We start from the raw sequence: 27,663 nt of genomic DNA on the forward strand, positions 1-27,663 counted from the left end.
GACTACGTACTACAATAATTTTGCCTCCCCTAAGCTGATCGAGTGATATGTCTATATTACACTCAAGCTTAACGTCATGTACATTGAAATTTCGCACAACCGTAATTAACTTTATATAATATCATATCTATATAATATCTAGTATGCATACGTACCACCAATTTCTGCAATCTCTTCTTTTCTCGTGATTCCCAAAAAATGTTGTTGCAAGTTTAAAGCTTAGATTTTTGAACTAGCTGCCCCCCCTACTTTGCGTCCTGGAGATGTTCAGCTGCAGGGATCTCCTCGATGGTGGGTGCAACAATGAGTGCAATTCTTTGTAGGCTAATAATGGGCTCTGGTGAGGATTTCTCTTGGCAGAACTAGAAATGCTTCGCAGTGGCACTCATACCAATACACAATACAACATCGCCAGCTCAGTGAACACGCGTTACTGAGTTTAAACTGATATGGCATATGCTCGCTTACAAGAAAGAAACAATTGCTGTTTGACCTCGGCTGTCCTGTTGGTGCCACAGTAATCTCGAGGCCCCGATAGGTGTCATGGTTGCCTCCCCCGGCGGTGGCTCTGAGCCCCATGATCAGACCGTATCTTACAGAGTGTGAAGTACAACTCCTGGTTCAGGCTCTGGTCTTGTCAAGTCTGGACTACAGTGACTCTCAACTGCCGTGTGTCACCAAGGCGATTCAAAATGAAGCATAACGTCTAGTGTTCAATCAGTCAAGGTGGGCACATGCCACTCCTCTGTACAGATTACTACAGGGGCTGTCTGTAGGGGCCCAAGTTCAGTTCATATCCTTCATGTTGGCCTACAGAGTTGTCAGCTTTGACACACATGGAGACACTTGTGAGGCCCTTTGCTCCTTTCTGTCCCCTCAGGTCTACTGATGTATGGCATCCCTCATCTCATACTCTTGTCATGCTGGTGGAGCGAGCTGCCCACCTCCATTTGAAGTCCTTACTCTCTCAGTGTGATTGATGGCCCTCTTGGTCGGTGAATTGCGCTCTAACTGATCTCTTTGGTTTTTGTCACTTAGGAAATAGAACTTCTGCTCAAAGCTCCTCACTTGTGGTGGTCAATTTTGTCACCTTGTTCCCAAATGGATGTTTACTTGATTATGCGGACCTCTTTTTGTATGGCGCTTCTGCTAATTCAATAAACATAAATGTAGAAAGTCTCAACAGCTTTGCCAGGCATAGCAGTGGTCAGAGTGGTCTGGTTTTGATTCACTTTGTTTTTGGTACATTTTTGGATTCTAGCGCCTGTGACCTTCACTTTAAGGGACTGGCACTGGTTGGTGTTTATTTTAATTCAATTGCTTTTACACTTTGTTCCTTTTTGTTATTGCCCTGATGCTTCTTTTTCTCTTCGTTTGACTCCATCTTTAAAAAAGTAAATTAGTATAAGCCGCCCTAATTCGGGGGTTCATAAGAAATGTATGGATTTACTTCATGAGGAAGAAGCACATGATAAACAAGAACAGTTTCATCAAATACTTGAAAATCTATATATTGTCACACATGTGCGATTAGAAGGCAGTCAAAGAGCCTAAAGATGAGTGAAACATCGCGAGATAGAGGGTTGTCACGTGGTACTTACCTGAATCTCTTTTGCTCAACAGAAAACCTGAAGAAAAATAATTCCTCCACTTCCGGATTCCAAAATGGCCGCGACGACGTCACTTCCGGCCCACCAAGATGACGTCACATCCGGCTCCATCAATCCACCTCATTTCCGTCCCATCATGATGACGTTGTTCCTGTTTTCAACATCACTTCTTGTCAACCATTTAACAAGGAAACGAGCACCTTTAAAAGTGGTATGGGATATTTCGGTTTAGAAAGCATTCAGTGACTTAAAATTGGCCCTTACTTCAGCACCTGTTTTAAGATCTCGTGATTTTTCTGTTCCTTTCATCCTCCAGACCGACGCATCGGCCACAGGTTTGGGTGCCGTGCTGAGCCAATGCGTTGAAGGTGCTGAACACCCTGTTATGTACCTGAGCCGGAAATTGCTGGACCGGGAGACCAAGTATGCTGCAGTGGAGCGAGAAGCCTTGGCGATTAAGTGGGCTGTCACGTCTTTGAGGTACTACCTACTGGGGCGTGAGTTTTCTCTGGTGATGGATCATGCTGCTTTACAGTGGATGTCCCTTCATCGGGAGTCTAACCCTCGCATCACTAGATGGTTTTTGAATCTCAGCCTTATCGTTTCAGTGTCATTTATCGTAAGGGTTCCTTACAGGCCAACGCAGATGCTCTCTCTCGTGTCCACGACCTCTCGGTGCAGGTCGCCCGACCCGAGGGGTCTGGGCTGAGGGAGGGGTCATGTCACACATGTGCGATTAGGAGGCAGTCAAAGAGCCTAAAGGTGAGTGAAACATCGCGAGATAGAGGGTTGTCACGTGGTACTTACCTGAATCTCTTTTGCTCAACAGAAAACTTGAAGAAAAATAATTCCTCCACATCCAGATTTCAAAATGGCCGCGACGACGTCACTTCCGGCCCACCAAGATGACGTCACTTCCGGCTCAATCAATCCCCATCATTTCCGTCCCATCATGATGACGTTGTTTCCGGTTCCTGTTTTCAACATCACTTCTTGCCAACCATTTCCTGTCCCATAATCCTTCTCCTGTATAAAGTCGCCATTTTGACTCATGAAAACTGTTCATTGTTTGTTCTGAGACTTTGAATCACTCTTTTCTTTAATTGTCTGGACGACAATATATGGGGATGGTCCCCAAAACTTAGTTTTGTAGTGTGTAAACTTTCTTTTGAAGAAGAATAACTATCACAATATTCTAAATTGCAATGGACATTTGCCATTTTCACCCTCTGATGGGGGTCCATAAAGGGGAGACCCCTAGTAAAGGGTCAAAAATCAAAAATAACATTATATTTATAACACTGACCTTGAATCAGTCTAAAACGACACCCCACAAGCTTATGTTTGAAATCTGTCATTTGTAACCTTCTGTGAGCAGCACTTAGAGGGCTTAGACCACCGGTAAAGAGTCAGACATCAAAAATATGACAATATCTGTGATCAGCAATCTCGATATGTCATTAGCAATTACCAATTACTGTACATTACCAATCCTCATTTCGAGGTTTTGTGAAAAGGAGTAACTTTGACCCCTTGTATCCCCCCATTAGGCGGTGAAACCCGATTCGTCTGACATGCATGCATGCAAAACTTCAAATCCTTGATAAAGACAGCTATTAGCTTACTCTTTATTATAAGTATGTAATTCCCTGCACAAAATATGGTTCAAAAATAAGAGACTTTCGGCTCTAGTGTGGCAAAACTGGGAGGAACCCTAAAAAGTAGGACATCTTGCATAACTAGGCATCAAGACGAGTCGAACGGTACATCATATGTGGGGGCTTTCTCAGTCAGGGGGCACCAGAGGAAAAAAAAACTGAAGTGATTTCAAAGCTGCTCTTATGAAGACAATTCCAGAAGCCCTGCTTTGCTTTGGAGGTTCCCTCTTCTTTCTTCAGGACATTTATTTTGTGCCTGTGATGGCTTGATACCTGTGTTTTGAGTTTAGGGCCAGCCTGCCTGGGGTGAAGCCAGTTGAGTGGGCCCAGGCCTAAAAGTAGGGCAGCTTTGGCCTTTTGTGTGAAATTTTTGGAGGTCTGAACTCCGTTTTATGCTTTATGGTGGAAGAATTTCACAACCAAGTGACATGCCTATGCTACACTCATGAGTGGCATCCTAGTTTTGGAATTCCTAATCAAAACCGAGAAGCAAATCAAGCCAATTTGTAGTGATTTTTTTTGTTTATCTTCATATACTTTTTGGTTTCTAAACTTCCTTCTTTCCTTTTTGACCACAATTTTTCCCCTAGCATTTTTTTGGACTGGTATTCTCTCAGAGTTTAGATCTTTCAGCCTGCTGCGGACTTTTGATTTGTGTTCTGCTAATGAAGGACAAAGAGAAGTAATAAAGTGCTGTGGACCCTCGGGGTTCCCCATTTCATTTGTAGAACTCAAAATGAAATTAAAAGATTCAAAGGAACGGACATCCTGCGTCTGGATTGTTTTCCTTTGTGGGAAAAAGTTCTTGTCCATCATGGAGTTGCGTTCACTAACTGAGAATGGTCAGAAGGGGCACCGACTTCTGGTGCTTTCACTGTGTAAGTATCTTCTGGGGTAGAAAAGGTGGGACATACAGGCTTATACTGCAAGTAGTGTCACCACCTACCCCAGGACCTGTCCCCTAGTCTGCCATTAAGAGAGAGGAAGTCATTAGCGGCCAATGTCAGCCCAGCAGTGTGGATGGGTGTCTAACCTTATTAGAGCCGTCCAGATGTTCCTCAAATGCTCTTGTGTGAAACTCTGTTTCTTGCCAGCAGATTAATAACAATAATAATAATAATAATAATAATAATAATAATAATAATAATAATAATAATAATAATAATAATAGTAATTCTTTACATATATATATTAGGTGTTGAAGTGGTGACAGATAGTTAGCCAGAGACAGGAGATGATTAGGGGACCAGAATGACTAGGCTGTGGTGGACAATTTAGCCAAGATACTGAGATACACCCTGCTATTTACGAAGGATGCCCAGGGATCTTTAATGGCCATAGAGAGTCAGGACCTTAGTTTTACATCTCACCCGAATGACGGCATAGTCACCCTGTCACTGCGCTGGGGCATTGAGATCCACATTCAGATCACAGGGTAAGCGCCCCCTGCTGGCCTCGCCAACACCTCTTCCAGTGGCAACCCAAGCTTTTCCTGGGTGGCCCCCCATTCTGCTAGTAGAAGAAATAAAACAAGTTGAGCCTTCCAATTTTTTAGTATCTATTTTCAAGTGTGTGCCCAGCCTCTAATGCCCACAGCAAACAGAGCATGCCACTGAACACCCATAAAAGGCACATTTGAAAGCCATGGCATAATCCCATACATTGAAATGCCAGCTTGTAATACCTTCAGCGGGCAGAGCATGTTATTGATCAACCTTCATTGACACAGACAAGGCATACCAGAGCTGGCACGTCTGAATGGCACAGCTCATTAGGCTGGGAAATCTAAAGCCTTCACTGACTGACTGACTGACTGACTCATCACTAATTCTCCAACTTCTCGTGTAGGTAGAAGGCTGATATTTGGCAGGCTCATTCCTTACAGCTTACTTACAAAAGCTGGGCAGGTTTCATTTCAAAATTCTACGCGTAACGGTCATAACTGGAACTACTTACATACATATATATGGCCATAGCCTGCAGCTCGGTTGCCGTGGGAGATGGAGTTGCGTGTTGCATCATCATGCCTCCCATGTAATTGAGTGCCTGCCCATATAAGGTAGATATTCGCGGGTCAAGGACTGTGCTTAGAATATTCATAAGTAAAAATATCTGAATCACAACTGATGTTAATTATATTTTGTCCATGAATACTTATTAAATAATTCCAAATAGTCCTTTCGCTTCATAGCTTTTCCGATGGTTGTGCTGCTTCCAGGCATATATTTTCATATTAAAGCATTTAACCAATCACATTTCAGCAATCTGTTGTGCACGCACTCTAACACAGAATAAATGTTGATTAACCTGTTGCTTCAAGCAATCAGATTTTGAGTTGGTGTCAGTAGGCCCCTCTAGCAGGCATACGGCAATGTCACCGTATTCAGACCCATTGATTGGATAGAAGCCGGTATGAGGAACTCTACGAGGCCACTGAATGCACCGCAGGCGCTCCGAGTGTCCTCGCGCGTACTACGGCCAACTCCATGGCAGGATTCTGGACAATATTATTTGCCAGACACAGACCAGATTTCAAGACCACGAAAACCTGATGTTTGTCACGCTCCTTGAGCCCCAGAAGTTTTGGGAATACAAGAAAATTTTCACGCATGCAGCCTTCTTCAGTTTAACACAAGAGCCACGGAGCAGTTTTTGATCTGTCTCGGCTAAAAACAGAACTGACTGTAATGTATGCCATGGATGATTTTGCAGGAAAATTTCCCACTGATCTCCTTGACTTCCTTCATCAGAAAAATCTGAATGAGAGCATGAGGCAGCTGTACACATTGGTATATTTGGCGGTGAGCATTCCCGTGTACACTGCTTCTGTCGAGCGGACATTTTCAGCCCTAAAGCGAATAAAAATTATGCAAAGAGAGGAGGATGGATTTTGTTTACAACTATTGTTTACAAATAATCCGAATTTTTGGTGAGTAAAATGTTACGATTTTCCTAAATAGTTATTTTTGATGTTTCTTATGTGTATCGCGGCTGTGGCTGCAGTAGAAAGGAACTTGCTCACCCCTGGTTTGTCTATTCAATAAAGGCATTTATTGTGGCTAGAGGAGTTATCTATATATATATATATATATATATATATATATATATATATATATATATATATATATATATATATATATATATATATATATATATATATATATATATATATATATATATATATATACCCCGATCTACATACTGTCAAATAAACGAACCACACGCTGTGGCGTAACACAAGAGGCTTTGCCTCTAGAGCTGACGTCTGAGGTTTGATTCCTGAGAGGGGGTGCAGTGAGTGTGTACGCCTGATGAGCCCAGAATTTGGGCGAAACACGTGCCGCATACTCTTTGCATTATTTGACAGTAAAACTATATATATATATATATATATATATATATATATATATATATATATATATATACACACACACACACACACATACATATATCAGCGCTTCCTGATTCATTTTACACTCGCATCCCCTGTGAAGGACCATGCCGATTTAGAACCCCCTTGGTTTGAGAAGAAGTATGAAAAAATATGAGGTTAACGCAGAAAAACAGATCACCAATTGAAACTTTATGAATAATTGATACTTTATTCACCATCAATAATTGTTTTGGTAAAGCCATACCCACTGTAATCCTCCTTCCATTTTTAATTCTTTTAAGACTAGCCATGATTAAATGAACGGTAAAAAAGTAAGAGCGAAGCGACGGTGACTTATTGAGGCAGACAGGCCAGAGCACAATGGCACGCGGGCTCAATGTAGTGCACGTCAACTTGATATAAAATGCGCGATCAGATTCGAAAAAATATATCTTTTCAAGTTCTATTTCGATATAAGTAGGTTCTATTTAGTCGACAGAAATATCTTTGGTAGGAATGTAAGTTGTATTTAGTGTTTAAATTTCTATGGTGAAGAAAAATATATGCAATGATGACTAAATTTAGCTTACATTCCTACCAAAGATATTTCTGTCGACTAAATAAAAATTACTTATATTTAAAATTTAAATAGAACTTGAACAGATATGATAGTTCATAATACCCATGCAGCACTAAGTGCGCGTAAGAGCAGGAGTCATCCGTTTTAACAAGCAGCGTATTGCACTGATACGAAATAGCCTGCCCATTTAATTATTGAGGAATGGATAGATAAAGATAAGATTTTGTACAAATGTTTTTCATTTTTCTTCCTCGATGGATTCTGGCAACCCCAGCAACAGCTGCTCGCACCCCAAAGGGTATATATATATATACATACAGTATAAATATATATATGTGTGTGTGTGTATGTGTGTATATATATATATATATATATATATATATATATATATATATGTATATATATATGACAGCAACACTCATAACAGTGACAAAACAATTACATTGACAATCATGTTACGTTATTTTCAAAATGTTTCATTTTCTTTTTCATTACTTCTTTAACACACTACTTCTCAACTGCGAAGCGCGGGTATTTTGATAGTGTTTAAATAAGATTGAAATGGCGGAAGAAAAAACACAAACATGGTGGGATTGGCAAGCCCAGGGTGAAACAAAAAGCATGTGAGGCCATTCCTGATCTTAACATCAAAGTGAGACCACGGGCAAAGAAGCCAACTTTTAAGCCCTTTGTTTCCAGTGAACCCCTTCTGGTTTGCAATCTGCCAGTTGTAAAGTATCCTTTTATCTTTGGCTGTTTTTGTGTGTGCAGGAGAGGAAGCCAGACCGTGTGTGTGTGTGTGTGTGTGTGTGTCTGTGTGTGCATATGCTTACTTTGTTAAAAGATTTCCAGACTCTGTCTTGACACATGGAGAGAGCCTGGTGGCACCTCAGTGAGAACGAATTTAACGACTGATGAGAAGGTCAAGGGGTACCGCTGAAAAAGCCGGCACTAGAGGGGTTGGAGGGAGTCATAGCATGGGGCACAGAGGTGTGGCATGGATAAGGCTGCTTTAGGCACAAAGCTTACCCAGCATGGAACATAAAAATGTGACATCTGAGCCCCAAGGAAGACACATCTCAGTGGGGTCAGAAAAAGACACTTTATCTATTATATAGTGCCTTTCACATCTATCTATCTATCTATCTATCTATCTATCTATCTATCTATCTATCTATCTATCTATCTATCTATCTATCATATAGTGCCTTTCATATCTATCTATCTATCTATCTATCTATCTATCTATCTATCTATCTATCTATCTATCTATCATATAGTGCCTTTCACATCTATCTATCTATCTATCTATCTATCTATCTATCTATCTATCTATCTATCTATCTATTATATAGTGCCTTTCACATCTATCTATCTATCTATCTATCTATCTATCTATCTATCTATCTATCTATCTATCTATCTATCTATCTATCATATAGTGCCTTTCACATCTATCTGCTTATTTATCTACATTTCTTTCTATCTGTTATTCAGTTTCCCTTGGCACACCGCAGTGCTACCCAATGGGTCTCCAATTCCCAGGCTGGCCCACAGATATACCCAAAGGGACGCTGCCATCTAGGACATTGGGGGATTCTATAGCTCTGATAGGTGGTCTCTCTGTCCTTTTGTTACATGGCTCTTCCAGGTACGTAGATGTCCCCACCTGCTATTACAGCACATACCTGACATTTTGTTTGCTTTTTCCTTTGCAGTCCAGCACAAACAGCACAAACTTAGCACTGTGGCCGCTCAGGTAGGGAGTCCTAAGTTCAAATCTCAGCCCAGTCATTCTTTCCCAGTGACTGTGTGGAGCTTTCCTCTGGATATTCTACTTATCCTCCTATATGTATGTATGTATGTGTGTTATGTCAAATGGTGAAATTAAATAGGCTTGAGATGAGCGAATGATTGGGGTGGTTGGGCAGGGGGGACGTGCATAAGTGTGTCCTGGAGTGGACTGCCACCCCATCTACTGCAGGGTTGGCTCCATCCTCAAATCTGTTTCGTCCATGATAGGGAATGAATCAAGGACCAGCCCTGGAACTGCCAGCTATTTTAGCAGGTTATGGGAAGGGGCAGGAATGTCTGGAGAAAAGCCATGTGGACCTGAAGGGAGACAGGAGGTCTGTGGTACTGTGGGGCAGAAGCAGCTTTTATAACCAAAGATTCCCATCCCTCAGAAGGCCTTCTGAATTTGACACTCAAACACAACAGTGCACAATGCAGGGCTTCAGTGGCAGGCCTCTGGTCTTCTCTTAAATGTCTTATTTGATGAGTGCTGTTATTTACGTTCAATCGGCTCTGATTTATCTTTCATGTGGCTTTTTTATGGGCCATGTGGTATTTTTTTGGCAGAAACTGATATCTTTGCAAAACAGCAGCCCCTCAGATTGAGCGTCATGAAGATGTGCCACCTCACTAGAACGGGTGACTGCAAGTAATTCATCTTCCAGGATGATGGACTTTGAGTTCTTATAATAACAAAGCCTGACTTCTCAAAGGCTTTACCGGGAGACCAGGCAGGGCAGATGAGGGGGCTATAAGGTAGGGGGGTCACTCCTGCTGTCTGTCCTCATTCTTGAAATTCCTGCATAATGGCCGGCCAGCCTCCTCTTATTGATATGCCTGCTTCAATCAGGGCGTCAACCTTTGTGAAGCTTTCTGGCTCAAAATGTCAGGAAGTGCTAAAGCCGTGGATGTGGGGAGGGCGGGCAGCACACAGCTAGTACTCTGTAAGTAGGGCACTTATGGCGCTACATATCTGCACGTCCCTCTTCATGTCTGCCGCATGTTAATCTCGTACCCCCCAGCGTCGCGTTTATGAGGCACACATGGTGAGACCATATGGCCACTTGGAGCTTTTTCACTTCCTACATTCCTAAAAGTGGATACAGTTGGCAGCTTCATGTCCGGAGGGGCCTCCCCACGTCCAAAGGGGAGCACAAGCCCTGCCTCGACTAAATTACAAGACGTGCCCATCCCATACAACACGTGTCTGCCCCGGATCTGCTAATTGACACTCAGCTTGGGTGGCACCTCTCTTAACGTACGCTCAATCCGAGACCCCGTCATTTTCAGTGTAACGACTCATCATGGACTTAAAGTCCATCCATTTTGTGGACCTGCTCATTACAATATAGCGCGACTAAAGCCTGTCCTGGCAAGTGAGGAAACTATTCACCTGAAACGGCAAGATTTTTGGAAAGGGACAAGAGCAAAATAAAAAGGAAACCCTGAGGACTTTGGAAAAACAAGTCAACTCCACAACGAAAAATGACAGAGCCAGGAGCACAGGGCGGGCAGCAGTGCACCATCATCAGCTACACCACGGATGTCGAACTCCAGGCCTGGTGGGCCGCAGCGGCTGCAGGTTTTCATTCTAACTCTTTTCCTAATCAGTTTTCACTGCTAATTAACTTCTTTACCCTTCATTTTAATAGCCCTCTTTTTAAGGATTCAGTGCTCTGAATTAATTTGTTTCTTTATTAAATGACAGCCAAACGGAAATGAGATGTGAAACGAGCCAACAGATGACCAGCTAAACTGGGATTTAAAACTCCAACCAGTTTCTTAATGAGAAGTTGATTCTTGCCGGTAATTAAAGCCATTATTTAATTCCGTGGCTTGTTGCTGCTCTCATTCTACCACAGCAGACATTTCCAAAACTGTTGATTTCCTAAGAACACCATCAAAATGTTTTGGTGACCTGAGAGATCAACCTCACCGAGACCATCACCTTTCTTTATTTTCACACTAGCCGTTCCCCGCAGCTCTGCCCGCATAGTAGTGAAACAGGACGAACTTTAAAATGCAATAAACAAAATGGCGTCGCTAGCTAAGCGGAGGCAAGTTACACTCCAAAACACAGAGGTAGGCCGACTCCCTACTCCTGAGGTCCCGCCTCCCTCTCCGCTCGGCCCGCAGCCTCCTTCTTCGATTTGTACTTATAAATCGCTGCCGCAAGCGAACTATAATACTTAGCGCAATGAGAGAAGTCGCAAAATCAACATGAATGTTCTAGTAAATTATTGACAAAAAATCTGTTAAGTAGTCCTCTTGTTCGCTAGCTAAGCTGATGTAAAGAACGTCCCGAGGCAGACATGAGAGTGAGGAGGGCCCCCACCCCCTCGGCCCGCTGCATCTCCCTCGGATTCGCGCAAATAAATCTGCACCTCAAGTGAATACTTGGCACAATGAGAGAAGTTGCAAAATCAACCAGAATGTTCAATTAAATTCTAGAAAAAAACCCGATCTAAATCCGTTAAGTAGGTCCCTCATGAAAAGCGGACAGACATGCAGACAGACATGCAGACAGACAGACAGACGTTGAATTTTATATAGACGCTAGCTGTTCCCTACAGCTCTGCTCGCATAGAAGTGAAACAGGACAGCAAAGAGGGCCCTGTCCGGCTCCCCACTCCTGACGTCACGCTTCCCCCTCCCCTCGGCCCGCAGCCTCTCTCTTTGATTCGTGCTTCTTAATCGCTCCTGCCAGCCAACTATGATTCTTAGAGCGATGAGAGAAGTCGCAAAATCAACCGGAATGTTCAAGAAATTTCTAGAAAAAAGCCCTATCTAAGTCCGTTAAGTCTCTCGTTCGCTAGCTAAGCGGATGTAAGATATGCCCCTCAGCCCCACCTCGCTGCGTCTCTCTCGGATTCAAGCGAATAAATCGGTACCACAAGCGAACTATGATACTTAACATGATGAGTGAGGTCACAAAATGTCTAAGCAAATTATAGAGAAAAACCCTATCTAAATTTGTTAAGTTGTTCTCTCATTCGTTAGCTAAGCGGAAGTAAGATATGCCCAGAGGTGGGCGGGTAAGTGAGGAGGGCCCTGCTACCCTCCCTTCGGCCCGCTGTGTCTCTGTTGGATTCACATGAATAAATCGATACCACAAGTGAACTATGATTCTTAGCGCGATGAGAGAAGTTGCAAAATCAACCGGAATGTTCAAGCAAATTATAGAAAAAAACCTGTGAAAGTAGATCTCTCATGAAAAACAGACAGACAGGCATACAGACAGACATAAAGACATTGAATTTAATATATATACTAGCCATCCCCCACGGCTCCGCCCACGTAGAAGTGAAACAGGACAGTGTGGAGGGCGCCGCCCAGCTCCCCACTCCTGACGTCACGCTTCCCCTTCCCTCGGCCCGCAGCCTCTGTCTCGGATTAGCGCGAATATATTGCTCCTGCAAGTGAACTATGATTCTTAGCGCGATGAGAGAAGTCGCAAAGTCAATCGGAATGATCAAGCAAATTATAGAAAAAAAACCAGATCAAAATCCGTTAAGTTGTTCTCTTGTGAAAAGCGAACAGACATACAGACAGGCAGACAGACGGACGTTGGATTTTAGATATAGAGAGATATTGTGTGATGGCCACAGGTGAGCTGGTTATGTGGCTGCTCGTCTTGGGTCTTGGTTATTGTTTGGCTGCTAATTAAGGAAAAAGAAACAACTAAGGGTCCTGAATCAAGTTAATTAAAACTAAAGCAAAAGAAGTTAATTAGCAACAAAAACTGGTCACTAATGAAGAAAATGGCTAGAATAGAAACCTGCAGCCACTGCAGCCCTCCAGGACCGGAGTTCGACTCCCCTGAACTACACCATCATGAAACTCCAACAAGAGCAACGCGACAGAAATGCCGCCAGGCCTCACCAGCTTCATTCCTCTGACAATTGTTTTTTCTGAGGATGGGTAAAAATACAATAAGGGAAGAAAGAGTGCCATGTGCATAGATCTTACCTACTACGCTATCTGCAGATCAGATCTTTCGTCTGCTGCTTGTCTTTGGCACTACAATGAGTTAATACATAATAGGAAATAAAATAAAAACAGCCTAACTCGAGGTGGACGTACTTTGGCGCGCTAGCATTTGTTGCGACTAATGACACAAGATAAACTTCACCCACCAGCTGTAAATACAAGAAACACATAAAATACACAGAAGAAAGAAAGCGTCCCAAACATAGCAAAATCTTTTATTACTCCAGATGTGACTCAGGGGCAGGCGCCGGAAGAAAGACTCACGCTGGGGACAACTTACTCAGTTTGGCTCTATTTTTAGGCCCGTTTTTCGAGTCAGATAAGCTGAAGGAGGTTTATCTGCAGTTCTTCATTTGTACTGAAATATGGACTTTTAACTCTTGATCGTCTGTCACGGTTCTAATCTGTGCGCCAGTAATGAGGAGAATGAAGACTGCAGGGCTTTAGCTTGGGGTCTTAGTTATGCTTTTCAGTAATTCTTCATTCAGTTTCTATCACTTATTTTTCACTATTGTGTTTATTTTTTTATTATTTTATGTCTAGTGGGTTGGTCTCTTGATATTCTAAGGGTGCTGCTATACTTGAACTGCTCAGCAGTCAACTTAAAATGCCGGGGCTTGCAAAGGGACACCGACTGCCCAGGTGCATTGCTAGCTTTAGCACTCATCAGGAGCGTAGACCCCCCTAATGATATGTTAGATCACGGGTGTCGAGCTCCAGGCCTGGAGGGCCGCAACAGCTACAGGTTTTCATTCTAACCCTTTTTCTTAATCAGTGACCAGTTTTCACTGCTAATTAACTTCTTTACCCTTCATTTTAATAGCCCTGTTAGAAGGATTCAGTGCTCTGAATTGATTAGTTTCTTTATTAAATGACAGCCAAACAGAAATAAGGCATGAAACGAGCCAACAGATGACCAACTAAACTGGGGTTTCAAACTCCAACCAGTTTCTTAATGAGAAGCCCATGCTTGCTGTTAATTAAAGTCGTTATTTAATTCCATGACTTGTTGCTGCGCTTGTTCTGCCACGGCAGACATTTCCAAAACTGTTGATTTTCTGTTTTTCATAAAAAAATGTTTTGGTGACCTGGGAGATCAGCCTTACTAAGATCTTCACCTTTCTTTATTTTCAGATATTGTGAGCTGGTCATGTGGCGGCTTGTTTTGTGTCTCATTATTGTTTGGCTACTAATTAAAGAAAAAGAAACAACTAAAGGGCCTGAGTCAAATTAATTAAAAGAAGTAATTAGCAGCAAAACTGGTCACTAATTAGGAAGATGGTTAGAATGAAAACCTGCAGCCACTGCGGCCTTCCAGGACTGGAGTTTGAAACCCCTGCGTTAGATGGACGTGGGAGGGTCTCACATGGAGTTTCATGCAGTCAGAGAGAAGGGGTCCCCCGTGAGGTCCATTCACACAGACCGGGAGGAAGAGTAGGCTGGGCTCCTGGAGATCAGGGGATGGGGTGAAGATTAGAGGCTGGATGCCGGAGATCAGGGACCCCTGAAACTGACCCAAACGACACCCCTGCGACTTCTATCACTGGCAGTTTGAGTGTCAGCCAAATTCATTTATGGCATCCAATATAGCGCCCTCTGCAGGGGCGGGCAAGTGGGTGACTTTCCAACAGATTTTGAGGTCTGTCCCCATTTGTTTGATATTTTTGGTTGTTTGCATAAAATGTCTGTTTTTGGTTTGTCTTTATGTACCTCCACATTTTTATTTAATAATATTTTGTTTATTATTATTAATTTATAAGTGTTGTGTTTTTAGCTTCCTTGTGTTTTGTGAGTGGAACCCCACATAGGGGAGGCTTAACCTTCTGGGCTGACAGATGTCAAGTAAGCCAAAGCCTGAAAGTCTCGTCATACTGAGCAGGAGTGCAGTGCATTCTGGAAAAGCTCTCAGGTGGCACAAGATTCAGAGTATTTTCCACAGTTAGAAACTACAGATTTTGGTTTCCATGCGGCTATCACACCTTTGGCCCACTTAGAAGGGCTCAACACGGATGATGAGGTTAACATAGCGGTCCAGAGATGGCATTGCGAGCAGCGAAGAAGCTTCATCTCTGAAGGAATGAGGAAGTTAGTGGAGACACAACCCTGCGAAGAGACCACGTGGAGAGAACTGCAACGTTCATCTGCTCCCAGTTGGCACGATCAGGCCTGAGGTTTGGGTTCCTATTGCTTTTTCTATATTAGACGCCATTTTGTGTAGCTGTCATTAGGGTTGTGTCCCATGTTTCTAAGGGCGTGGGCTCTGGGATTGCGATGGTAGGATAAAAGGTCAGCGTTTGCACCAGGCTGTAGCTGAGGTTAGGAGCACACACTGATATAGTGCATTGCCGCACCCACCACACGACAAACCATCTCAGGATCCAGATTAAGACCCAAGTGCAGCCACTAGTTCAGATGGAGTGGAACAGTGTGAGTTTTTTATGGTGGCTGGAGTGCCAATTCTACCGCCAACCCCCAAGTTTTCCCTGCAGGTTGGAGGGGCTACATGCAGGGCTGGATGCAGATTAACGTCAAACCCGGAATGGAACAATTGCAGGTTAAGGGCCTTGCTCAAGGGCCCAACAGAGTAGAGTCACTTTTTGACATTTTACGGGATTCAAACTGGCAACCATTGCAGATCCCTAGCCTCAGAGCCACCACTCCGCCCGCTGTATCAGATCTGCCGATAAATCTTTTGCTAATTGATCTTTGTGTCTTACTTGATTGTTTGACTTTGTTTCTTGCCCTCTCGTCTCGGTTTCAGTCTCTTCGTTTATATTTTATTTGCTTTGTCTTTTGCAAGCATCTCCCGGTACATCTCAAAAATGATTGATCAGTTTCCTGCTGAGCCAGGATAGCAGCTACTGGTATTAAAGGGCAAATTGCTGCTTACTTCTCGATTTTCCCTCGGGGTCACATGAACTTCAAAATTGGTTCTCATGAACTAACATGTTAACAAAAATTAACATCTACATTCCAAAGCAGAATATGCAAATAATAACAAAAATGGGATCCTCGTGATATAAAATGAGACAGTAATACACTTTCACACATGTGTGCCAGAGGGTCACCTTCAAGGTCTGAATGAAGCAGGCGAGTCCAACACTGGTCCTGGAGGGCCGCAGTGGCTGCAGGTTTTTTTTCTAACTCTTTTCTTAATCAGTGACCAGTTTTCACTGCTAATTAACTTCTTTTCCCTTCATTTTAATAGCCCTGTTTTTAAGGATTCTGTCATCTGAATTGATTCTTTTCTTCATTAAGTGACAGCCAAACAGAAATGAGATGTGAAACGAGCCAACAGACGACCAGCAAAACTCCAGCCAATTTTACTCCAACCAACCTCTTAATGAGAAGCCAATTCTTGCTGTTATTGAATATCATGACTTGTTGCTGCTCTCATTCTGACATTCTGCTCTCTGTTTTTTCTAAGACCATCGTCAAGATGTTTTGGTGACCTGAGAGGACCGACATGTCCGAGACCTTCACCTTTCTTTATTTTCAGGTGAACTGCTCATGTGTCTCATTTTATCTATCAGCAAGCAGTGGGGTGCAGTGGCTAAGCCTTTGGACTTCAAACCCTGAGGCTGTGGGGGTTCAGATCCTGCCGCTGACGCTGTGTGACCATGAGCGGGTCACTTCACCTGCCTGCTCTCGAAAAGAAAAGTAGCCGATTGTACCTCAAAGTCAACTACATGATCAGTCACAACAACAGTCTTCTAGTACGGATTTCACTTTGCTTCTTTGGATTTATGTGATGTACAGTTATGTGAATAAGTAAGTGCACCCCGTTCACCTTTGGGTCCCTTTCAGAGTCCAGCATAATCTCTCCGGTTTGACTTTCTCCTCCATTCGCTTGTGGTTTCTTTTAAGTGCTTCAAATATGTGGTCAAGGGAAGTGGCAGGCAGTTTGAGATGTCCATAAACCAAGACATTGATGTGACGGCATCCGCTTCGGTTCAAGTTACTAAATCTGCTGCATGCATTCTCTTTCAAAATGTGTGGGTCTTTTTGAAAGGCTTTGGTCCTGTGCCCACCGTCTGCCATACCCTGTGCCAGTGCCTTTGAAGGAAGGATGAGTGGGCATCACGGCCGGGATGGAGGATGATTTCTTGCCCGGACAGGAGGCCATAGTGATGGGGTCTCCAACTTTGGTCCTGGAGGGCCACAGTAGCTGCAGGTTTTCATTCTAACCCTTTTCCTAAACTGCTAATTAACTTCTTTTCCCTTCATTTTAATAGCCCTGTTTTTAAGGATTCTGTCATCTGAATTGATTCTTTTCTTCATTAAATGACAGCCAAACAGAAATGAGATATGAAACGAGCCAACAGATGACCAAGAAAACTTCAGCCAATTTCACTCCAACCAATCTCTTAATGAGAAGCCGATTCTTGCTGTTAATTAAAGCCATTATTGAATATCATGACTTGTTGCTGCTCTCATTCTGACATTCTGCTCTATGTTTTTTCTAAGACCACCGTCAAGATGTTTTGGTGACCTGAGCGGCACAACATGACCGAGACCTTCACCTTTCTTTATTTTCAGGTGAGCTGGGCATGTGGCTTGTTTTGTTTCTCATTATTGTTTGGCTGCTCATCAAGGAAAAAGAAACAACTAAGGGGCCTGAGTCATGTCAAGTAAAACGAAGGCAAAAGAAGTTAATGAGCAGCAAAAAAATGACTCACTAATTAAGAAGATGGTTAGAATGAAAACCTGCAGCCATTGCTGCCCTACCTGGACCGGAGCTGGGCACCCCTGGCCTAAAGTAAGTAGTACCACCCCAGGGTGAGTGGGGGGACACTGTTGCTAACGGTCTTACCTCCATTTTCCCTCTGAAGCAAAGGAAGCCCCCACTTCATCCGGAGTACCCGTTATGAAAGGCGACGTCTCACTTTGGTGCTAACTGTACAAATCAAGACCAGGGCTTGCGACGCTAAGCGATTCGGAGAGAACGGCTACACCTCTGAAATGGCGCACTAAGGTGCATATTTTTCTTTTCTTTTTTGAAAAGAATGGGGTTTTATCCATTTGCTAATGCCAAGCTTTGCCCTGCCGCTTCATTTGCTCTGCTTCTACTTTGTTAAGAAACAAACAGGTCAAAAGAAGGTAAAGAGGTCCTGGAGGAGACCCCATTTAATGTCTTGACTGAAAAGAAAATGAGAAAAGTGCCAAAGCACCAGAAACGAAAGGAACAGGCAACTAGTGGTCAGGTTTAGTATCTGCAGCCTGGCATCACTCTGAATGCAGACGCCTGGTCCTTTGGGTGGTTATATGGGCAGGCAGCAAGAAGCTTTCCAACAGAAGGGACATCACATGTCCTCCAGCTGGTGTTCCTCCATTCCAAAAGTGGAAACAGACAAGTGGTTACTTCCTGTGTCACTCTCTTAAGCTTCCCCTCACGTTTCTCATGGCAGGTAACCCTTTAAACACTCCCAGTGCTCACCTGCTTATCAAAGTAGAAACAATCAGCCACCTGATTTTACCCTTTTTTGTGGAGTATTTATTTGGTAGAAACTCAAAGTTATGGTCCTTGGAGCAGAAGAACTTTGGAGAGCTCGCTGGGTTTGCTGGCCACTCTTTATGCTCCCTCAGCCTCATCTCACCTCCTCAGTCTCTCTCACGTGGCCTCTTCCTGAGTAAAGGTGTCTCATTCTCTGCTTGTCCAGGTCTTCCTCTCTTGTTTCACACACTCTCTGTCTTTGTCTCACTTTTCCTCTGTTACATGAAGTGGACGTCAAGCCTGGATGTACGCCATTCCGTTGCAGTGCACACTCATTCTCCCAGTCTCTCGTTCCCATGCCCATTCTAGCTCATGATTGCCCCGTTTCTAGTCGCTTGATCAAACAGCAGGTCTTTGGCATGTGGACAACTTGAGGAAGAGATGGAAGACGAGTGGACTGCCCACCAAGAGCCACTGGGCCCAGAATTCAAAACCAGTCTCTTAACACTATGCCACCATCGTGCTGCCAGTACAAATACAGGGACCGTCAGATTTACAAGTGGATCCTCAACTGTAGGGAATCCCCCCAAGCCTCCCTAACTGGATTTTAGGAAGTGACCTTTAATGAGTTTGGTCAGGGGAACGGGAAGTTTGTTCTTTGCCTGGCCGTGGACAGCTGCTTATCTCCACTTCTGCCGGCTGACTAAGCCTTCAAGTGGGTGGTGTGATGTTGGTGGCCGAGCCTGGTCTTTCAGGCCACTCTTTTGTTGTCTTTACTTTCATCCTTCAGTTATTTTTTTAATTTCAAAACGAGAGGCTTCTTTCTCACTTCCTCTTTCTTTGTTGAGGCTCTTCTCTTTTAAATGTGCCATTAGCGCCTTCTGGGTGATCTTTGATAAGCATTTGCCGTTGTTAGGTTTACCACCGTTCAGGGCTGACTCCTGCCTTGTGTGCGATGCTGCAAGGAAAGGACGCCTGACACCCCAGAGTTAATCGATCAGGAGTCAGAATGTCATGTAGGACATGGAGGAAGGACCTGGAATTAAACTACAGCACAGGGCCTGCTTTATCAGGAAACTATCAGTCGGAAAAGAAGCAATCGGCATCATCAATCCATCTGTGTTCAGATTCTGCTTAGTCTGACTTAGGGGCACGAGAAGCTGGGGCAGCACTGGGGGCAAATCAGCAGCCACAGCAGGCCAGTCCTTCTTCAAGGAGGCACAGACTTTCACTCACGTGGTGCTGGACACAATTCAGTCATGGTGGTTTCCTCAGTCCATCCAACCATCAACCTTTCCTCTGTAACCCCAGCATCTTCTGAAACAGTTAAGGCCAGCAGCTACATTTAAAGAATTATATTGTGCCTTTCATATCTATCTATCTATCTATCTATCTATCTATCTATCTATCTATATTAGAGTACCTTTACTATCTATCTATCTATCTATCTATCTATCTATCTATCTATCTATCTATCTATCTATCTATCTATCTATCTACAGTGGTGTGAAAAACTATTTGCCCCCTTCCTGATTTCTTATTCTTTTGCATGTTTGTCACACAAAATGTTTCTGATCATCAAACACATTTAACCATTAGTCAAATATAACACAAGTAAACACAAAATGCAGTTTTTAAATGATGGTTTTTATTATTTAGGGAGAAAAAATCCAAACCTACATGGCCCTGTGTGAAAAAGTAATTGCCCCCTTGTTCAAAAATCACCTAACTGTGGTGTATCACACCTGAGTTCAATTTCCGTAGCCACCCCCAGGCCTGATTACTGCCACACCTGTTTCAATCAAGAAATCACTTAAATAGGAGCTGCCTGACACAGAGAAGTAGACCAAAAGCACCTCAAAAGCTAGACATCATGCCAAGATCCAAAGAAATTCAGGAACAAATGAGAACAGAAGTAATTGAGATCTATCAGTCTGGTAAAGGTTATAAAGCCATTTCTAAAGCTTTAGGACTCGAGTGAACCACAGTGAGAGCCATTATTCACAAATGGCAAAAACATGGAACAGTGGTGAACCTTCCCAGGAATGGCCGGACGACCAAAATTACCCCAAGAGCACAGAGACGACTCATCCGAAAGGTCACAAAAGACCCCAGGACAACGTCTAAAGAACCGCAGGCCTCACTTGCCTCATTTAAGGTCAGTGTTCACGACTCCACCATAAGAAAGAGACTGGGCAAAACGGCCTGCATGGCAGATTTCCAAGACGCAAACCACTGTTAAGCAAAAAGAACATTAGGGCTCGTCTCAATTTTGCTAAGAAACATCTCAATGATTGCCAAGACTTTGGGAAAATACCTTGTGGACTGATGAGACAAAAGTTGAACTTTTGGAAGGCAAATGTCCGTTACATCTGGCGTAAAAGGAACACAGCATTTCAGAAAAGAACATCATACCAACAGTAAAATATGGTGGTGGTAGTGTGATGGTCTGGGGTTGTTTTGCTGCTTCAGGACCTGGAAGGCTTGCTGTGATAGATGGAACCATGAGTTCTACTGTCTACCAAAAAATCCTGAAGGAGAATGTCAGCCATCTGTTCGTCAACTCAAGCTGAAGCGATCTTGGGTGCTGCAACAGGACAATGACCCAAAACACACCAGCAAATCCACCTCTGAATGGCTGAAGAAAAACAAAATGAAGACTTTGGAGTGGCCTAGTCAAAGTCCTGACCTGAATCCAATTGAGATGCTATGGCATGACCTTAAAAAGGCGGCTCATGCTAGAAAACCCTCAAATAAAGCTGAATTACAACAATTCTGCAAAGATGAGTGGGCCAAAATTCCTCCAGAGCGCTGTAAAAGACTCATTGCAAGTTATCGCAAACGCTTGATTGCAGTTATTGCTGCTAAGGGTGGCCCAACCAGTTATTAGGTTCAGGTGGCAATTACTTTTCACACAGGGCCATGTAGGTTTGGATTTTTTCTCCCTAAATAATAAAAACCATCATTTAAAAACTGCATTTTGTGTTTACTTGTGTTATATTTGACTAATGGTTAAATGTGTTTGATGATCAGAAACATTTTGTGTGACAAACATGCAAAAGAAAAATAAATCAGGAAGGGGGCAAATAGTTTTTCACACCACTGTATCTATCTATCTATTGAGTGCCTTTCATGATCTATCTATCTATCTATCTATCTATCTATCTATCTATCTATCTATCTATCTATCTATCTATCTATCTATCTATCTATCTATCTATCTAGTGCCTTTCATGATAATTCTATCTATGTATCTTGTGATTCACAGCTGAAAATGTCCAATTGAGGAAAGTTGTGTAAGTTGTCACTACTTCTCGATTTTCTCCTGTAAATTGGTTTCAATTCACCAAATAGCCTGACCTGCACGTCCATGAGGCTGTTACTGGCCCAAGTGTAGAAGTTAAGAACAGACGCTGTCTCATGCCCGACAGATGAGACGTGAGAGTGAGCGTCTGAATCATGGCATTCAGTGACACACACAGGAAGGTGTGTAGCCCAACACAGGCTTTGTCAAGTGCGTTAGTCAGAGGCCTGCAGATGTACCCCTTTTGGTGGGCAGTCCCCATCAGAGAGGTTTCGTAACGTTTAGCAGATGGGCAGATGTGACGGATGAGTGCGGTGGCTTTATTCACCCTTATCTTTGTTAGCCATTCTCAACATTTAAGCCTCCTTTACAGGGAGTGAGGCCTAATGGCAAAGGCAATGGGCTTCATACTCCAGGGTTGCTGGTTTAATTCCCACCTCATCCTCTCTGTGTGACCCTACGGTTGTCACTTAACCTGTTTGTGCTCAGCTATAACATATAAAATCTGCTATGTGTTATACTCCTGTAGGTCACCTTGTGTGAATGTTGTCAGCCATGTTTATATTCATAATTATAGCTCTTGCCTACTTGATGCTCAGTTCTCTTGTATTCAGAGATTCAGTAAGTGGTCTTCCCTTTTGTGGACTAAAATCCTCATACTTAGTGTGTCCAATTCTGCTGAGCTTTCTATTCAAATTGGCATTTTTAGTGCCTACAACATGCCAGGCAGAGCACTGCAGAATTTTGTTTTTTGATGCTGCGTGTTTGTCTTCTAAGAATTTTAATGAACCTGAAGGTCACACTGTTGAAGTCTGTCTGACAATTGAAGTTTTGTTTTTTTGCTAATGTAAAGCACAACAAAGTGTAACATTTTCAGACCTGCCTAATTCAACTCAGAGGCACAGGGGCTGGAGCCTCACCTGGCAGCACCAAGCACAAGGCAGGAACAAACCACAGATAGGAGGCCAGGCCACTGCAGGACCTAAAATGGAACTGGAAACTGACCTGAACACCTCTGGGGAGAATGTGGGAGGAAAATGGAGTGCAACCCAGGCAGGCATGGAGAGAAGCTTGGGGCAAGAGTTCAGTTTTAACAGGAAGATTTGATCTGAAGGGCCAGCATGATGGCTGTGAGCTCACCATGTTGGAAACCAAATCGACACACCTGACTGCCTATGGGGGCCTTTCGAAAAAGAGAATGGAAACGTTTAATTTGCCTTTTCTGAACTTATTGTTTAGTGCATCTGCCTTTATTGATCAGGCTTGGCTGGGTGATCAATCAATCAAAAATAAAGTTATATCTATCTATCTATCTATCTATCTATCTATCTATCTATCTATCTATCTATCTATCTAGATAGATAGATAGATAGATAGATAGATAGATAGATAGATAGATAGATAGATAGATAGATAGATAGATAGATAGATACTTTATTAATCCCAAGGGGAAATTCACATAATCCAGCAGCAGCATACTGATAAAAAATAATATTAAATTAAAGAGTGATAAAAATGCAGGTATAACAGACAATAACTTTGTATAATGTTAACGTTTACACCCGATGGTCGAATTGAAGAGTCGCATAGTGTGGCGGATGAACGATCTCCTCAGTCTGTCAGTGGAGCAGGACGGTGACAACAGTCTGTCACTGAAGCTGCTCCTCTGTCTGGAGATGATCCTGTTCAGTGGATGCAGTGGATTCTCCATGATTGACAGGAGCCTGATCAGCGCCCATCGCTCTGCCACAGATGCCAAACTGTCCAACTTTACTCCTACAATAGAGCCTGCCTTCCTTACCAGTTTGTCCAGGCGTGAGACGTCCCTCTTCTTTATGCTGCCTCCCCAGCACACCACCGCGTAGAAGAGGGCACTCACCATAACCGTCTGATAGAACATCTGCATCATCTTATTGCAGATGTTGAAGGACGCCAGTCTTCTAAGGAAGTATAGTCAGCTCTGTCCTTTCTTACACAGAGCATCAGTATTGGCAGTCCAGTCCAATTTATCATCCAGCTGCACTCCCAGGTATTTATAGGTCTGCACCCTCTGCACACAGTCACCTCTGATGATAATGGGGTCCATGAGGGGCCTGGGCCTCCTAAAATCCACCACCAGTACCTTGGTTTTTCTGGTGTTCAGGTGTATGTGATTTGAGTTGCACCATTTATCAAAGTCCTTGATTAGCTTCCTGTACTCTTCCTCCTGCCCACTCCTGATGCAGCCCAAGATAGCAGTGTCGTCAGCGAAGTTTTGCACGTGGCAGGACTCCGAGTTGTAATTGAAGTCTGATGTATGTTGGCTGAACAGGACCGGAGAAAGTACAGTCCTCTGCAGCGCTCCTGTGTTGCTGACCACAATGTCAGACCTGCAGTTCCCGAGACGCACATACTGAGGTCTGTCTGTGAGACAGTCCATGATCCATGCCACCAGGTGTGAATCTACTCCCATCTCTGTCAGCTTGTCTCTAAGGAGCAGAGGTTGGATGGTGCCTTTCACATCTATCTATCTATCTATCTATCTATCTATCTATCTATCTATCTATCTATCTATCTATCTATCTATCTATCTATCTATCTATCTATCTATCTATCTATCTATCTATCTATCTATCTATCTATCTATCTATCTATCTATCAGGTAATATTCCTTATTAATGAATGAATAATCTTATTATTTAGCATGTCTGTCAATTGATCAGTTGATCATTCACATACATTAATCCGTAGGTCAAGTAATGCATAGAGACGGCTCTAGCACTTAGGAGAAATAAGTGGTTGCCTATTTCAGTAAAATCAGGGGGCAGCACTTATTCATACAATATTTAAACTCAATACAACTGTCTGATTGCCATTAACTGATTATTCTGTTGTACATTATTATCCTTGATCTACAAGAGTCACCTCTATTACAGGCAGTCATCAAAGTTCTGCTGTGGAAGGGTCGCCAAAAGTCATAGGCGACAATATAGATGTTAATAATAGTAATATTAATAATAGTAGTAATAATAATAGTAATAATAATAATATTAATCCTCCAGATGGTGTAGCATAGGACACACAGGTGCGACCAAATCAAATTCAATGTTCAAAATGGCAGCAGGACTGTAACTCTTAACTGCATTTCTAAAGGCTGATTTAAATCAAACGGTATTCCTCTCCCCAATGAGCTTACATTAAAACTTGTGTAAAACTTGGCAAATACCGTTCTCTATTGTTCACCACCATCTGTGAGATTTGCTCTTGACACTCTGTAATAACATTCTCCATCTCTCACCGACTAAAACTCTCTGAGTCGTGTCTTATTCGGAGAGTTAGATTTCGTTATTTGCATAAGTTAGCAAGGATGTTGTGAGGGTTCCCATTAACACCAAACTGCACTGGCGTGACAATGCAGTGGCGCCGTACGAGAAGGCCCCGAGCAGAGTGCACTTGCTGAGGAGACTCGGGTCTTTTGATGTGTGCAGCAGGATGTTGTACCAGCGTATGGTAGCCCGTGTGCTGTTCTCTCTAACACTGAGCTCACCTGGGGTAGCAACCCAAACACCAAATAAGCACAAGGCCTGAACAAACTTATCAGGAATGCCTGCTCCATCACAGGGCAAACCCTGGACACACTGGAAGCTGTTTTGGATAACAGGATGAAAGTGAAACTGAATGCCATCATGAGAGATCTTCTCCACCCCCTCCAGGAGGCGCTCCGGCTCATTCGACAGGGTGTGCTATGAAGCGCCTCTGGGGGTCTTTTCTGTCCACTGCTATCAGGCAATTCAATGCTTGTTCCTGATGTATTTCCTGTTCATTTCAAAATTTCTGCAAAATATACATTTATTTATTTATTGATTGATTTATTGATTGTATTATCTGCCCTGTGAGTTTGTATTCTTCTTTGTTTTATATTTATCTGCTGCTGAATGCATCTGAATTTCTCCTCAGGGTCAATAAAGTTTATTTTATCTAATCTAATCTAATCTAATCTAATCTAATGTGATAAAATGGAATCCATGGGTAAATATCTAAAAAAGTTCTCCACAGTGGATCTCTGAGGTTGTGCATTGATTGGATTGTTATATTGCATTTTTGGCCTACATTAGCGAAGATGTAGAAAACTGAACCATGGGTAAATATTTAACAATAATCATTATCATTCAGTTTAATTGAATTTTGTGAATATATTAAGCTTGTCAATTTATTTCAGAAATATAAATGAAATGTTTATGGAGCAACCAACTAGTCGACGTCAACATGAAATACCTGGCAGCCTGGCAGTATAAATTCAGAGTTACAGGGTCTTCTTATATCTTAAGTAATTTGATGATATGACACATTTTTTAGAGGCCCTTTAAAATAAATAAATAAATAGTCTGGTAATATAACTCAATTCCAACATGTTTTCTGAAGTGGCATCTCTTAAGTGATTTCTTGTAATCCAGGGTTTCTTAAACTCTTGGGTTTGTGTGTCACTGCTGTATTTCATAGTAATGGGTCACGGGGGGGCTGCCGTGGGCTGATTAACCATTTGAACCCTGCCCTCCACAGCATTTTAGCATTACAACCCCAGCCTCCCCAGCAATTTTCAACAATTTTGAAAAGCAAAAAATTTTGATTTCTCAAGCTAAAATTTTATTACATGATTATGATATGATGATAAGCCACAATATTATAACAACAGATTGATCCTGTAGAACAAGCTGCATCACTTACAGTCTAACGTGCAAAATCCATGAAAAGAACACTCAGGACACAAACCCCGATCCTTACTGCAAGGCCACCATGTATAAAATAACGAGAATGTTTTTCTGGAGTCTGGAGGGGCGTTAGTTCTGACATTTGCCGGCTAGGCGCGTGTACAAGACGGCCCTCTGCATCATTTGGCCAAGTGGCGTCCTTGGGGAAAGGTCTGTAGGGTGAGTGTCATTTTTTTCTTGAGCCTCTGTTAACATCTTTATCAATTTTGTAATGGCAGGCTTGAGAGAATAAAGTGTTTGCATCAACTTCTGTTTCGTTTTGGGGCAAACAGCATCAGAAGCTGTCACAATTATTTGAGAGGCTTTCAAAGAAGACGCTTCGAGCCAGGCCAGGGTTTTTACCTTAAAGTGCTCAAGCAATTGCGTGATGCTGTGTGGAGAAAACGACCCGAATTGTGGCCATCAGGCGAGTGGCTTCTGCTTCACAACAACGCACCCAACCACACAGCATTGAGTGTGGGGCAGTTTCTCAGAAAAAAACGGGATGACAATGGTCCCCCTCCACTCCCCGGACCCTGTACCCTGCAATTTTTTTCTTATTTCCAAAAACGAAGAGGCACCTTAAAGGAAAGCGTTTTCAGGATGTAGACGGGGTCAAGAAGCAAATGACAGAGGCACTGAAGGATGTCACTTTGCAAGAGTTTCAGAACTGTTTTGAACAATGGAAAAAGTGGTGGGACAAGAGTATTGTGACTCAGGGAGAGTATTTTGAGGATGATTACATTTTGGAAACGTACGATTTTTAAAAAGAAATTCTTGTTACTTTTGAGTCCCCCCTCATATATATACAGTCAAAGTAAAAAGTATGTGAACCCTTTGGAATTATCTGGTTTACTGCATGAATTGGTCATAAAAAGTGATCTGATCTTCCTCTAAGTCACAGGTATTGATATACACACAATGAGCTTAAGCCAATGACACACAAATAATTCTACCCGCTCATATCTTTATTTTACAAATGCATTCAATGTTCACAGTGGTAGTGGAAAAAGTAAGTGAACCTTGGGATTTAATAACTAGTTAAACCTCTTTTGGCAGCAATGACCAGGCGCTTCCTGTAACTGCAGATCAGACCTGCACATCGTGCGGGGGGAATTTGAGCCCATTCTTCCCTGCAGAACTGCCTTAACTCTCCCATATTCTTTGGTTGTCTTCTGTGTATAGCTCCCCAT

The sequence above is a fragment of the Polypterus senegalus genome, chromosome 17 (genome assembly GCF_016835505.1).
Source record: "Polypterus senegalus isolate Bchr_013 chromosome 17, ASM1683550v1, whole genome shotgun sequence".
Classification (NCBI taxonomy): domain Eukaryota; kingdom Metazoa; phylum Chordata; class Cladistia; order Polypteriformes; family Polypteridae; genus Polypterus; species Polypterus senegalus.